At 37.1% G+C, this 12,259-nt stretch overlaps 1 long non-coding RNA gene across 1 annotated transcript; it reads right to left on the bottom strand.

The window, feature by feature from the left end:
• Positions 1–794: 794 nt before the first annotated feature.
• On the bottom strand, positions 795–1,629 carry LOC127539245 (uncharacterized). Its single transcript, XR_007947888.1, has 2 exons — positions 1,261–1,629; positions 795–1,026 (listed from the first exon to the last, which is right to left on the bottom strand). It is a non-coding gene; the product is annotated as an uncharacterized LOC127539245 (long non-coding RNA).
• Between the last annotated feature and the right edge of the window lie 10,630 nt (positions 1,630–12,259).

The following is a 12,259-nucleotide window of genomic DNA, read 5'->3' as shown; positions in this document are numbered from 1 at the left end:
TCCCCGCCTTCTCCCTCCCATCCTTTCCCATATCCCCCTCTTAGGAATCCTCTTCCCCCCTTCTCTTCCCATCTTTTCTCCCTGTTCTTTCCCCTCTTCTCTCCCTTTTTCTCTTCCCCTTCTCTCCCTCCTTCTCTTCCCCCCTTTCTCTTTTCCCCTCTTCTCCCCTCTCCCTTTTTCTCTTCCCCTTCTCTCCTTCCCTCCCTTCCCTCTTTTCCCCTCTCCTTTCCACCCTCTCCCCCCTCATTTTCCCTCTTTCCCCACCTCCCCCTCCTTTTCTTTCCTCTCCCCCTCTTTCTCTCTTCCCCCCTTTTTCCTCTCTCCCCCTCTCTCCTTTTCCTTTTCTTTCCCTTTCCTCTCTCCCCTCTATCTCTCCCCCCTTCTCCTTTACTTCCCTCTTATCTTTCCCCTTCTCTCCCTTTCTCTTTCCTCTCTCCTTTTCCCCTCTTCCTCTTCTCTTCCTTCTCCCCTGTCCTTTTCCCTTCTCTCCCCACTCTCTCCCATCCTTTCCCCTCTTCTCTCCTTCCTCTCTCCCCTGTCTTTTCCCCTCTTCTCTCCTCCCCCTCTTTCCCCTGTCTTTTCCCCTCTTCTCTCCTCCCCCTCTTTCCCCTGTCTTTTCCCCTCTTCTCCCCTCTCCCTTTTTCTCTTCCCCTTCTCTCCCTCCTTCTCTTCCCCCTTTCTCTTTTCCCCTCTTCTCCCCTCTCCCTTTTTCTCCCCTCTCCCCATCCCATGAACCAAAAAAATTAAACAGAAGGCCGTAAACCAAGGAAATTAAACAGTAGAACTAAAAAGACTGAATTTTCAGAATTTATTGACAGGTGGCATTGTTCAGTAGCAGGCTCCTGTTGTCTTGTGGCAGTCACCATAGGTGTGCATCTTGGTGGAAATGATTTTGCTGTTTCATGATGGTCAGAAGATCCAGATGAATTTGGTTAAATTCTCAAGCAGGAGTTCAGGTGGAGTTTTGCTATTTGCTGTCTTAGTATCTTCTTCTTCCCCTGCGAGAATATCTCCTGCGAGAATACCCTGAGCGGGGAGGGATGACAGGGAAGTTTAAACAAAAATAGAGAGATGGTTACTCCCATAATTCTAAAACCCTTGGAATAAACTCATCTCTACAATACTGCATTCTAAGGTGCAGTGATTTGCACACTCCTCCCCACCCCCAAATCTAAGACTTTAGGAACATTTCCTCACTATTAAGGGATCTAGGAGCAGTAACTGCAAAACCACTATTACCTCTCCAGCCCAAACAATTACCTCTCCTTCTTCCTCTTCTCCTTCTCGAATGTCTCCGGCTTCTCCTGTATGTCCTCCTTCGATTATGGTGTCTGCTTCGTCTTCTCCTCCGGCGTCGGTATCTGCTCCTACTCCGGCTCCTGCTGTGTCGTCTATATCTTGCCATTTTTGACTGTGGTTGTGATTGAGGTCTTTTTGTTTATGTTTCACAGCAGTGGGAGCACCACTCTGGGGTTGAGCCAGCCAACCTGTGACCTGGTGGTAGGTGTGTGGGCTTGTGGGTCAGGGTGGACCCCCGTCTCTCTTATAGGCAACCGAGGGGCAACAGCCATTGTGATGCTTTCCAATGGCCTTGCCCTGATAGGCTGCTTATGGACATCATCCCCAACACATGCCCATATAAGGACGATTGATGGAAGAGGGAGAGGGCCATGGTTCTGATGAGGGAATAATGCTTGTACCACTTACTTCCCTCACTGGGTGGTTTTAATGAAAGCCCTTTTATTTGCTATGTCAATGTTAATGATTAATGTTTTCATCACCATTATCATTATAATATCGGACAGATCAATCAATCAATTAAAAAGCATTTATTACGCATCTTCTATGTGCCAGACACTATTAGGCACTGGAGATGAAAATACTCAGAAGGAAACAAGATCGTACTTTCAAAGAGCCAGATGGAAGAGTAAATGAGATGACCTCAGTTGGATTGAAACTCTAGGAAAGGTACTCTCTAAGAATGATCCCCTAAAGATACACCAACTGGCTTCAAGGATCCAAAATTTAAATCCCACAGAAAAACATGTGCTTCTCAAAAATAGGGGGGGGGAGATCTTTTCTGCTGCAGATTTGAAACTGTATTAAAGAGCACAAAAATTAATGTTTTTTTCTTTTTTAAATAATGTTTTATTTTTCTAATTACATGTAAAGATAGTTTTCAACATTTATTTTTGTAAAACTTTGTGTTCCAAGTTTTTCTTCCTCTCTGCCTTAACTCTCCCCTCCCCAAAACAGCAAGTAATCTAATAATATAGGTTAAATAAGTGCAATTCTTTTAAACATATTTTATATTTGTCATTTTGTATAAGAAAACTTAGATCAAAAGGGAAAAAAAAACATGAGAAAGAAAAAAACAAGGCTTTTTTCAATGTGACTCTAATCCATGAGGGATATAAAGATGTGGAAGAAATGAGGGAAAATTCACAATGCCTTGAATTTGGTTGTTTTCTTGTCTTTTTTGAGTATAAGACTAAGGACCTCTGATAAAATTCTCTTTTTTAGAGCCTTCTGTAAATCTAAAAAACTATGGGGTAGTCACAGCCACGAAGATGTTTTGGGTGGGATATAGAAATTGAAAGCATCTCATATTAAATAATACTTAGCAGCATAGATTGATCATCATAGACTTAAAACTGGAAGGAATCTCAGAGACTATTCTAATCCCACCACTTCATTTTCCAGATAAAGAAACTGAGACCTAAGTAGCAAGGCAAGTGACTTCAAGATCACACAAGGCAGTATCAGCAGTGCAATCTGAACTCAAGTTCTCTCCTCCCAAAGCCAGCTGTCCAATTGGCTATTCCATGAAAGCTTCTTTCAGACTGTGATGATTAATTACTCTTATCCACTTGTATATACCCTCCAATAATGAATGCAGTTTACAATCCATCCACATGTTCTCCTGTGCAACTCTCATCCATGATAAATCATCTGATAAATCTTCCATGAGGAGTCCCCCAACATGTCAGTAGTTTTCTTCTGGATCTCTTAACATTGCTTGGATACCAATGGAGTGTCTAGACTGTACACTGAGTTAATCCTTGCTGTTACTTTATAATTGTAAATCAAAACATTTTATCAATAAAATACTGTTTTAAATGCACAAAGGAGTTTGCTCTTGAAATATGTCCTAAGGTGAATTATTCTATAAAGTGAAGTACAATTACTAATTTATTGTAGAACCATTGAATGTTAGAGCTTAACATCCCGTCCAATTCATTTATTTGAAAAAGATGGAACAAACATGAAGTGTGTAGCAGGACCAAGACATATTTTCATAAGGTTTTATGTAGTGCTGTATAGTTTATTTTTTAATTATTAAAAAAATAAACCATTTATTTAAAAATTAAATACAAAATTTAAAAAATAGAAAAAGAAAAGACAAAACAGGAAAAAGAAAAGGAAAAAAAATTGCCATATGCCTTCAGAACATCAGGGAGGATTCAAAATATGTAACAATTTCTATTTCAAGAAAGCATATATAATAATAGAAGACATTATATTCATGACTGAACATTTTTTCTTTGCTTCCTTGTAGGTCATTTTTTTGGTCTCTGCTGTGCACTTTTTATTTTATTCTTTTTTCCCCTTTCATCCTTCCTCTCCCTACCTTTCCCAAGCAGGCTACAGTTAAACACAGATATATATATATATACATCTACATGAACTTGTATACATGCATCTATACACACACACATATATGCATTTACACATACATAGACATGCATCTAAAACAATATTAATATGACTGACATATAAGATTTAGCTCTCATTTGAATCTTTAAGTTTGACTTTATCTGAGATCAATGCTTACTAGGCCTACATTTTTTCCCCAATAAATTCTACTCTTGGTCATTGTGTTTGTTTGTATACATCTCTTATTTACTATCCCTGCTTACTCTTTTACTTTAGTTCTACTCCTTAACTTACCTTGCTATTACTTAACCCTTCCCCACCCATGGATCCCTCTCTTATCTTCTCCCTCCATTTTTTCCCTCTCCATCTATCCCATTTCCATTAGTCCACATACCTTATCCCACTCCTTTTAATCTAAGTACCTTTCTGTGCTCTACCTTATCCTATACCCTTTTCCTCCCTCTTTATCTCTTTCTCATTAATCTACACACCTTATCTCACTGCTATAAATCTATACACCCTGCTATTACTCACCTATTCCTTCCCATGTTATTTCTTTATAAATTTTGGAAGGTGCTTCATAGTTTACAAAGTATTATTCTCATTAGGGCCTCCCTACAATTCTATGAAATTGGGCAAATATGGCTATACACATTTTGCAGATGAAGAAACTAAGGCCCACAGAAATTGAATGATCTACATGTCTGAGATCTTATAGCTAGCTAGTTAAGGTTTCCAGATTTCTTTTCATTATAAAGTTACCTTTTAGCATCAACTAGAAAAGCAGTTTCCTGTCCTCCCACTAGCTTCCTGCTTGAATATACTGATCAGCTGCTAACTGAGGTAATTTCCTCCATAATACTCTACTAAGGATGGTTTGAGTTCCTTCAACTTTTGTAAACATAGATACGTTTTGTTGGTGACTAATAAACCATTTTTACACCTAGGGGGCATATAAGGAAGACGAGTTGTTATTCCCACTTTCTCTTCCTCATCCCCTAGGTATAGGATGAAGATCCAGGGACCAGCAAACCATACAGGGAGAAATATCCATCAGCCATTGATGAGTATGGTGATTATCACTTTCATTCCAAAGACCCAGCCCAGGGAGTGACTTTCAAAGGAGCCTTGGGTTGATGGTAAAGAGCAAAACCTCAGCCCATGGGAAGGAGTTATCCAAACTTTGGTAGAAGATGGTAGAAAGAAAAGAATTGGTATTCACCCCTTCTATGATTAGGTCCAGATAGCCCTTACAAGTTATGCTGTGGACTTATTTTTGAAAAATATGCTTGATTTGATCACCATCAAGATAGAAAACTCGTCCCAGGACATTATGAAAGGAAGCAATCTCTAAATAATAAAGTGAACCTCTTCATTTTATAACTAGGAAAATCCAATTTTAGAGCTACAATTTGAATGTCAGAGTCAGAATTTGAGCCTGAATTAAAGAATTAAAGAATCTCCAAACTGCAAGGGATCTCAGAGGTCATTACTTTGCTATTACTTAACCTATTTATTCCTCTCTTATCTTCTCCCCCCACTCTTTCCCTCTCCACCTATCCCAAGTGTATTAATCTATATACTTTACCTACTCCTTTTAATCTAAACACCCTTCTGTACTCCACTTTATCCTAGATTACCCTTTCCCTCCCTCTTTATCCCTTTCTCATTAATCTACATACCTTTCTCCACTGCTATAAATATATATTCCCTCTACCTGACCAAGAATACTTTCTATGACACCCTACACAAGTGGATCACCTAGTCTCTGCTTGAAGAACTACAGAAAAGGAGAAACCAAATCCCTCTTGAGGTAGCCCTTCTGGAAAGACTAAAAATGAAAGACTTGTAATAGCTGGGATTGTTTGAAAGTCAGCCTACTTACAGTTTTCCCCTAGGAATTCCCAGTTCAGCCCTTTGGGATCCAGCAGGGCATAATCCCTTTCTCTGCTAATAGTTTTTCAAACTCTTTAAGGCAACTCTTTAAGGCAGCTGTAATTTCTTCTCTAAATCTCTTCTTTATGTTGCATATATCCCCAGTTCCTTAAGTCAATCTTGGTATGACATTCTGCTTCACCATTTTAAAGTAGCATCATGTGCCTAAACTATTCCTTCCTTTAAATCCTGTGTTCCTTTCACTACAATGCTGCCCCTCAACCACTTGGTCTGCTAGTCATTGCTATTCTGAAAGATTGTAGGATATCCTCAAACCAAACCTTAAAGAGCCCACCTAGGTGCCATGGTTTCCATAGTCTCAATGTGCCAATTTTAGGGACAAAGAAACGGAGGAAGTTAGCCTACTCAGGCAAAGAGAAAAAAAAAAATCAACCTTTTAAATTCACTTTTCCCCCTAATTAACCAATATTGATTTTCGCCTCTTCCCCACCAAGAAAAAGAAAGAAAATTAAACTAAACTAATAGGGATTATAATATTTTTTAATTTTTTTAAATAATAGCTTTGTTTTCAAAATATATATGCCAAAATCGTTTTCAACACTCACCCTTTCAAAACCTTGTGTTCCAAAATTTTCTTCCTCCCTTCTCCTAGACAGCAAGTTACCCAATTAAACATAGGCAATTCTTCTTTACATATTTCCACATTTATCATGCTGTACAAGAAAAATCAGATCTAAAAAGGAAAAAAAATATGAAAGAAAAAAAAAAGCAAGCAAACAAATAATAAAAAAACCTCAAAAACCAAAAGATGAAAGGACTATGTTGTAATCCATATTCAGTTCCCATAGTCTTCTCTCTGGATGCAGATGGCTCTCTCCAAGGAATTATATTTGGAATTAAAGAACACATAGCGGCTAGAAACTGGAAATTGAATGGATGCCCATCAATTGAAGAATGGCTGGGTAAATTGTGGTATATGAATGTTATGGAATATTATTGTTCTGTAAGGAATGACCAGCAGGATGAATACAGAGAGGCTTGGAGAGACTTACATGAACTGATGCTAAGTGAAATGAGCAGAACCAGGAGATCATTATACACTTCAACAACAATATTATATGAGGATGTATTCTGATGGAAGTGGATTTCTTTGACAAAGAGACCTAACTCAGTTTCAATTGATAAATGATGGACAGAAGCAGCTACATCCAAAGAAAGAACACTGGGAAATGAATGTGAACTATTTGCATTTTTGTTTTTCTTCCCGGGTTATTTTTACCTTCTGAATCCAATTCTCCCTGTGCAACAAGAGAACTGTTGTGTTCTTCAAACATATATTGTATCTAGGATATACTGCAACATATCTAACATATATAGGACTGCTTGCCATCTAGGGGAGGGGTTGGAGGGAGGGAGGGGAAAAATTGGAACAGAAGCGAGTGCAAGGGATAATGTTGTAAAAAAATTACCCTGGCATGGATTCTGTCAATATAAAGTTATTATAAAATAAAAAATATATATAAAAAAAAGAACACATAGCATTCAGATCTGGAAGGGACTATGTGATACAACCTCCTAATTTTACATTGATTCATTCAATAAACAATTATCAACCCCCTACTATATGATCTAAATATATCTAAATGTGTACAATATATTCTTTGCTGTCAAGAGGCTTACACTCAAATGAGGGTACCAAACTAATTTATAAGGGAGAATGAGATTTCATTATGGTGGAGTAAAAAATGAAGATGTGCTGGAATTGAATGATGGATTGATTGAGAGAGGTCCCAACAAAGTGTTATAAGAAATATGAAAATTCATTTTTACCTGGATTAGCTGTGTGTGTCTGGATTGGGTTTATAGAGGAAGTGACTCCAGAGTAGGATGCTGAAGAAAGGCAAGAAGGGACTTCATTGCTTAGCACAATACCTGACACATGGTAAAGTGCTTAATAAATGTTTATTGGCTGATTGACCTTCATAGATAGAGTTCATTAAAGATTTTGGAGAGGTCATGAGCCAAAACATGGAAAGGCTAAAACAAAGAGAGTCAGGGAATAGATAGTGCAGTTTAAACAGGATTCGTATAAAAACTTAAGGGAAAGTATTCATTATTTTTTACTAGTAGGCAGGTTGGAGAAACAATATTAGGAGCTTTGAGTGACTGAATCAGTTTATTCTTTATTTGATATATAGTGTTGTTGTTTAGTCATTTCAATCTTGTCTGACTTTTCATGACCTCATTTGGGTTTTCTCAGCAAAGATAATGGAATGATTTTATCACTTCCTTTTCTAGCTCATTTTATAGATAAGGAAATTGAGGCAAATAGGATTAAGTGGCTTTACCAGGTTCCCACAGCTAGGATGTCTGTAGCCAAACAGGTTTTCAGCTTCAGGTCAGGTACTTTATCCACTGCACCATCTAGTTGCCCTTGAAATACTATAGAAAGTTACTAAAAGATTTTTGAGTGGAGAAGTGATGTGACCAAAATGTAGGATATTTACTTCTGCAAGGGTGTGAAAGATGATGTGAAAGGAATATAGGCTGGAGAAAGGAAGTCCAGGCCATAACAACTGTACAGAGAAAGGGGGGAAAAAAGCCTGGATTAAAACCATTTTAGTGAAGTGGAGAAGTGAGCTGGATGTGGGAAATATGGTAAAAATAGAAATATTAGTGGGGAATAATGCTCTCAGTTTGGCAGCTTGCTCAAGTGTCATACCCCTTTCATATACCCATTCCCCCACAAATCTAGGAAGAAAAAAGGTTGAATGAGAACCAATCCAGCATGATCCCATTTTCCTTCGGCTTCTTTCCCAAAGCATTAAGAGACTTATTACTTTGTGTATCAGGAGCTACATTTGTTGTTCTCTGCTTTATAAGGTCCTTAGCAATGACTAAAAGGTGGTAAACACATCTTTATTAGGACAGTGGAACAGGGATGAATATTTAGGGGTTGCCTTTCTGAGGCCAAAAAGGGAGGCAGAAGTTTTGCATCTGTAAGACCCATTATAACCATGTAGAATATAAGTTCCTTGAGGGCAGGTACTGTTAATATTTTCATTTTTGTCTTTGTATCTATAGTGCCTGGAAAACATAGGAAGTGCTTAGTAAATGTCCATTGAAACTTGACCCTGATAAAAGAAATGAGAAAATAATTCTCCATTTTTCTTTCTCTCCTTTTCACAAATGGGAGATTCATGGTTGTGGAATATGACATAAGCTGTTAGATTCAATTGTTTTGATTTGTCTTGCTAAAATACTTTTCTTTTTTCCCTCTTAAAAATTTTTTTTAAAGGAAATGGCTCTCTGACTATGGAAGAGATATATTTGGAAAGAAAGGTGATGTAAACACAAAAGATAACAATAAAAATTAATGAAAAAATAAGTAAAATTTTTTTTAAAATTATTTTTTATTGAATTCAATTGCATGTATAAGATAAAGGTGGAATCTTTCTTGAGTGACTCATAAGTCTCAACACATGGTTGGTTTTAACTTTTTCCTAAGGTGGCTAAACTATCCACCCACATAAGATTTACCCAGAAAAGGCCCAAAACCAATATAAAAGTTGCCCTAGTTTATCTTCTATACCCTCCTTCAGAATATGATTATCTCTTCTCCTCTAAAACAGCTTCTCTCTTTCTCCCTGAGTTTGACCATAAATCATAGGGTAGGATCTCCTCTTGCACAGAGTGGGATTAGTTTTGTAAGCATGTATCCTATTAATAATCACAGAATAAAATATTTTTCCTGGAAAGGAATTTTAGGCAAAACCAATTGACCCAAGAGACATTTATTGAAGTGAGGACCTGTGTGTTCCCTTATGGTGCTTGGCACTGGGGCAAATAGGAATATAAAACATAGTTCAGGCCTTAAAAGGACCTTATAGTTTGAGTGGGGGAGTGAAAAGTGAAATAACAGTACAAGGCAACAATCCAAGAGATGTCACAAAGCAGTCCAAGATTAAGTGCCAAATGTGTATAGATGATAACTGCTGTGAGAGTTCACAGAAAAAAGAAATCACTTCTAGGTGTGTGTGATGGTCAGACAAGGCTGGAGATTGGGAGAGTCTTAAACAAGGGTGGTAAGGGAATTCTGCATTTCCTTCTGGATCTACTAGAGAGCTTCTCAGCATATGAAATAGATATTGAATTTGGAGCCAAGAAGACCTTCACTGAGTTTTATAATTATATTTTTATTAATATAGAGAATTCTCAAGTTCTTTTACAAATACAACTTGGCACCTTTTCCATAACTTTTAAGTTGGCTAGAAATTAAGTGATTTTCCTAGGATCCACGAGCATCAAAGGTAAGACATGAACCTGGGTTACTTAGCTACAAGGGGATGGCTCTCTACCCTACACGAACTAACCACCTCTCAGTTGTGAGCTGTTATTTGTTGTAGTGATCAGCCCCTGGAGCTCCCATTTAGGTAATAAGCCCAGTCTCTGGGTGCAACATTTACCAGACCCCAATCTAAGTAGTTTCCAAAATCCAGCATCTCCTCTACTTTCCCAACAGGGCTAAAAATGGAAGCTACTTGAACTCAACTGAAGGAAGGGATTGAGAGCCATCCCCCTACTCAGGGGAATGGAATGACTGGGCTGGGGACTGAGTGATCCTGGCTGTTCTCCCAGAGTACAAGCTAGAGGTTGGCTGATGGAACCAGAGAGTTCTTAGGAAAAATCATTCTGACTGAGTGACGTTTATATTGGGACAGAAAGCTCTTCTTAGAAACATCTGCTGAGGGAGGGATATTACTCTCTAAAATAAGAAAGAGATGACTTTGGCAAGAGGGGGAGAATGGGGCAAGCACAGGGATAGGGGAAGGAAAGTCATCTGGAGTATTGGCGATTAGGAGTAGTCTGAGGAAAATCTGGGAAGGAAGCAGTTTTTCTTCAGATTTTGTTTAGTCTCTTGCATCAGAGATGGGCTTAAGTTCCAACTTTTAATTTTTGCTTGGGACCAAATTGATGTATCAAGGTGTAGAGGGTATATATTAGAAATAAGTCCTTTATCAGAAACATTGGTTGTAAAAATTGTTTCCCAGTTTTCTGTTTCCCTTCTAATCTTGGCTGCATTGGGTTTTTTGGTACAAAAACTTTTTAATTGAATATAATCAAAATTTTCCATTTTATACTTTATAATGTTTAGTGTTTATTTGTTTATTGGAGATTTTTATTTTCAAAATATATGCAAGGATAATTTTTCAACAATGACTCTTGCAAAACTTTGTGTTTCAATTTTCTCCCCCTTCCCCCATCCCCTCCTCTAGATGGCAAGTAATCCAATATATGTTTAAAAATGATAAAAAAAATGTTAAATTCAATATAGACACACATATTATTTATTTATTTGTTTTAATTATATTTTTTAATTTACAAAACATATGCATGGGTAATTTCTATTCCAAATTTTCCCCTCCTTCCTCCCACCCTCTCCCCTAGATGGCAAGTAGTCCAATACATGTTAAATATGTTAAATTATATGTTAAATCCAATATATGTATGCATATTTATACAGTTATCTTGCTGCACAAGAAAAATTGGATCTAGAAAGGAAAAAAAAAAAAAACCTGAGAAGGAAAACAAAATGCAAGCAAACAACAACAGAAAGAATAGAAATGGTAGGTTGTGGTCCACATTCAGTTCCTATAATACTCTCTTTAGGTGTAGATAGCTCTCTTCATTACTGGACAATTGGAATTGGTTTGAATCAAGTCATTGTTGAAGAGAAATAGGCATACATATTTATATAATTATCTTGCTATACAAGAAAAATCTGATTAAAAAGGGAAAAAAAAAAGATAAAGAAAATAAAATTCAAGCAAACCACAACTAAAAGAGTGAAAATGCTATGTTGTAATTCACCCTCAGTTCCCACAGTCCTCTCTCTGGGTGTAGTTGGCTCTCTCTATCACAAGATCATTGGAACTAGCCTGAATCATCTCATTGTTAAAAAGAGCCATATCCATCAGAATTGATCTTCATATAATCTTATTGTTGCTGTGTACAATGATCTCCTGGTTCTGCTCATTTCACTTAGTATCACTTCCTGCAAGTCTCTCCAGGCCTCTCTAAAATCATCCTGCTGATCATTTCTTCTAGGACAATAATATCCCATAGCATTCATATATCATAACTTATTTAGCCATTCTCCAACTGATAGGCAATTATTCACTTTCCAATTTCTTGCCACTATGAAAAAGGCTGCCACAAACATTTTTTGCATATATGGGTCCCTTTCCCTCCTCTAAGATCTCTTTGGGATAAAGACCCAGTACTAACATTGCTGGATCAAAGGTCCAAAGGACAGTTTGATAATCCTTTGGGTATAGTTCCAAATTGCTATAGAAGAATAATTCAGGAATGCTTGTAAGGATAAATACTCAAAAACCCCCACTTACTAAAATTTTAACATTTAATAGGGAAAAATAAAGTGTTAAAATTAATATTAAAAAATAATACTGATCCTTATGAAATGCCAAAGGGATAATTTTGGTTATATTCAGTTAAAAGTTTCTGTACAAACAAAACCAATGCAGACAAGATTAAAAGGGAAGCAGAAAGCTGGTATTTTTTTTTTTTTTTACAGCCAGTATTTCTAATAAAAGCTTCATTTCTAAATTATATAGAGAGTGGACTCAAATTTGAAGAATATAAGCCATTTCCAATTGATAAATAGTCAAAGGAAACAAATATAATT

This window comes from Antechinus flavipes, chromosome 1 (assembly GCF_016432865.1).
Source record: "Antechinus flavipes isolate AdamAnt ecotype Samford, QLD, Australia chromosome 1, AdamAnt_v2, whole genome shotgun sequence".
Taxonomy (NCBI): domain Eukaryota; kingdom Metazoa; phylum Chordata; class Mammalia; order Dasyuromorphia; family Dasyuridae; genus Antechinus; species Antechinus flavipes.
The sequence above is the reverse complement of the archived record's forward strand: the minus strand, read 5'-3'. Positions and strand labels throughout refer to the sequence as shown.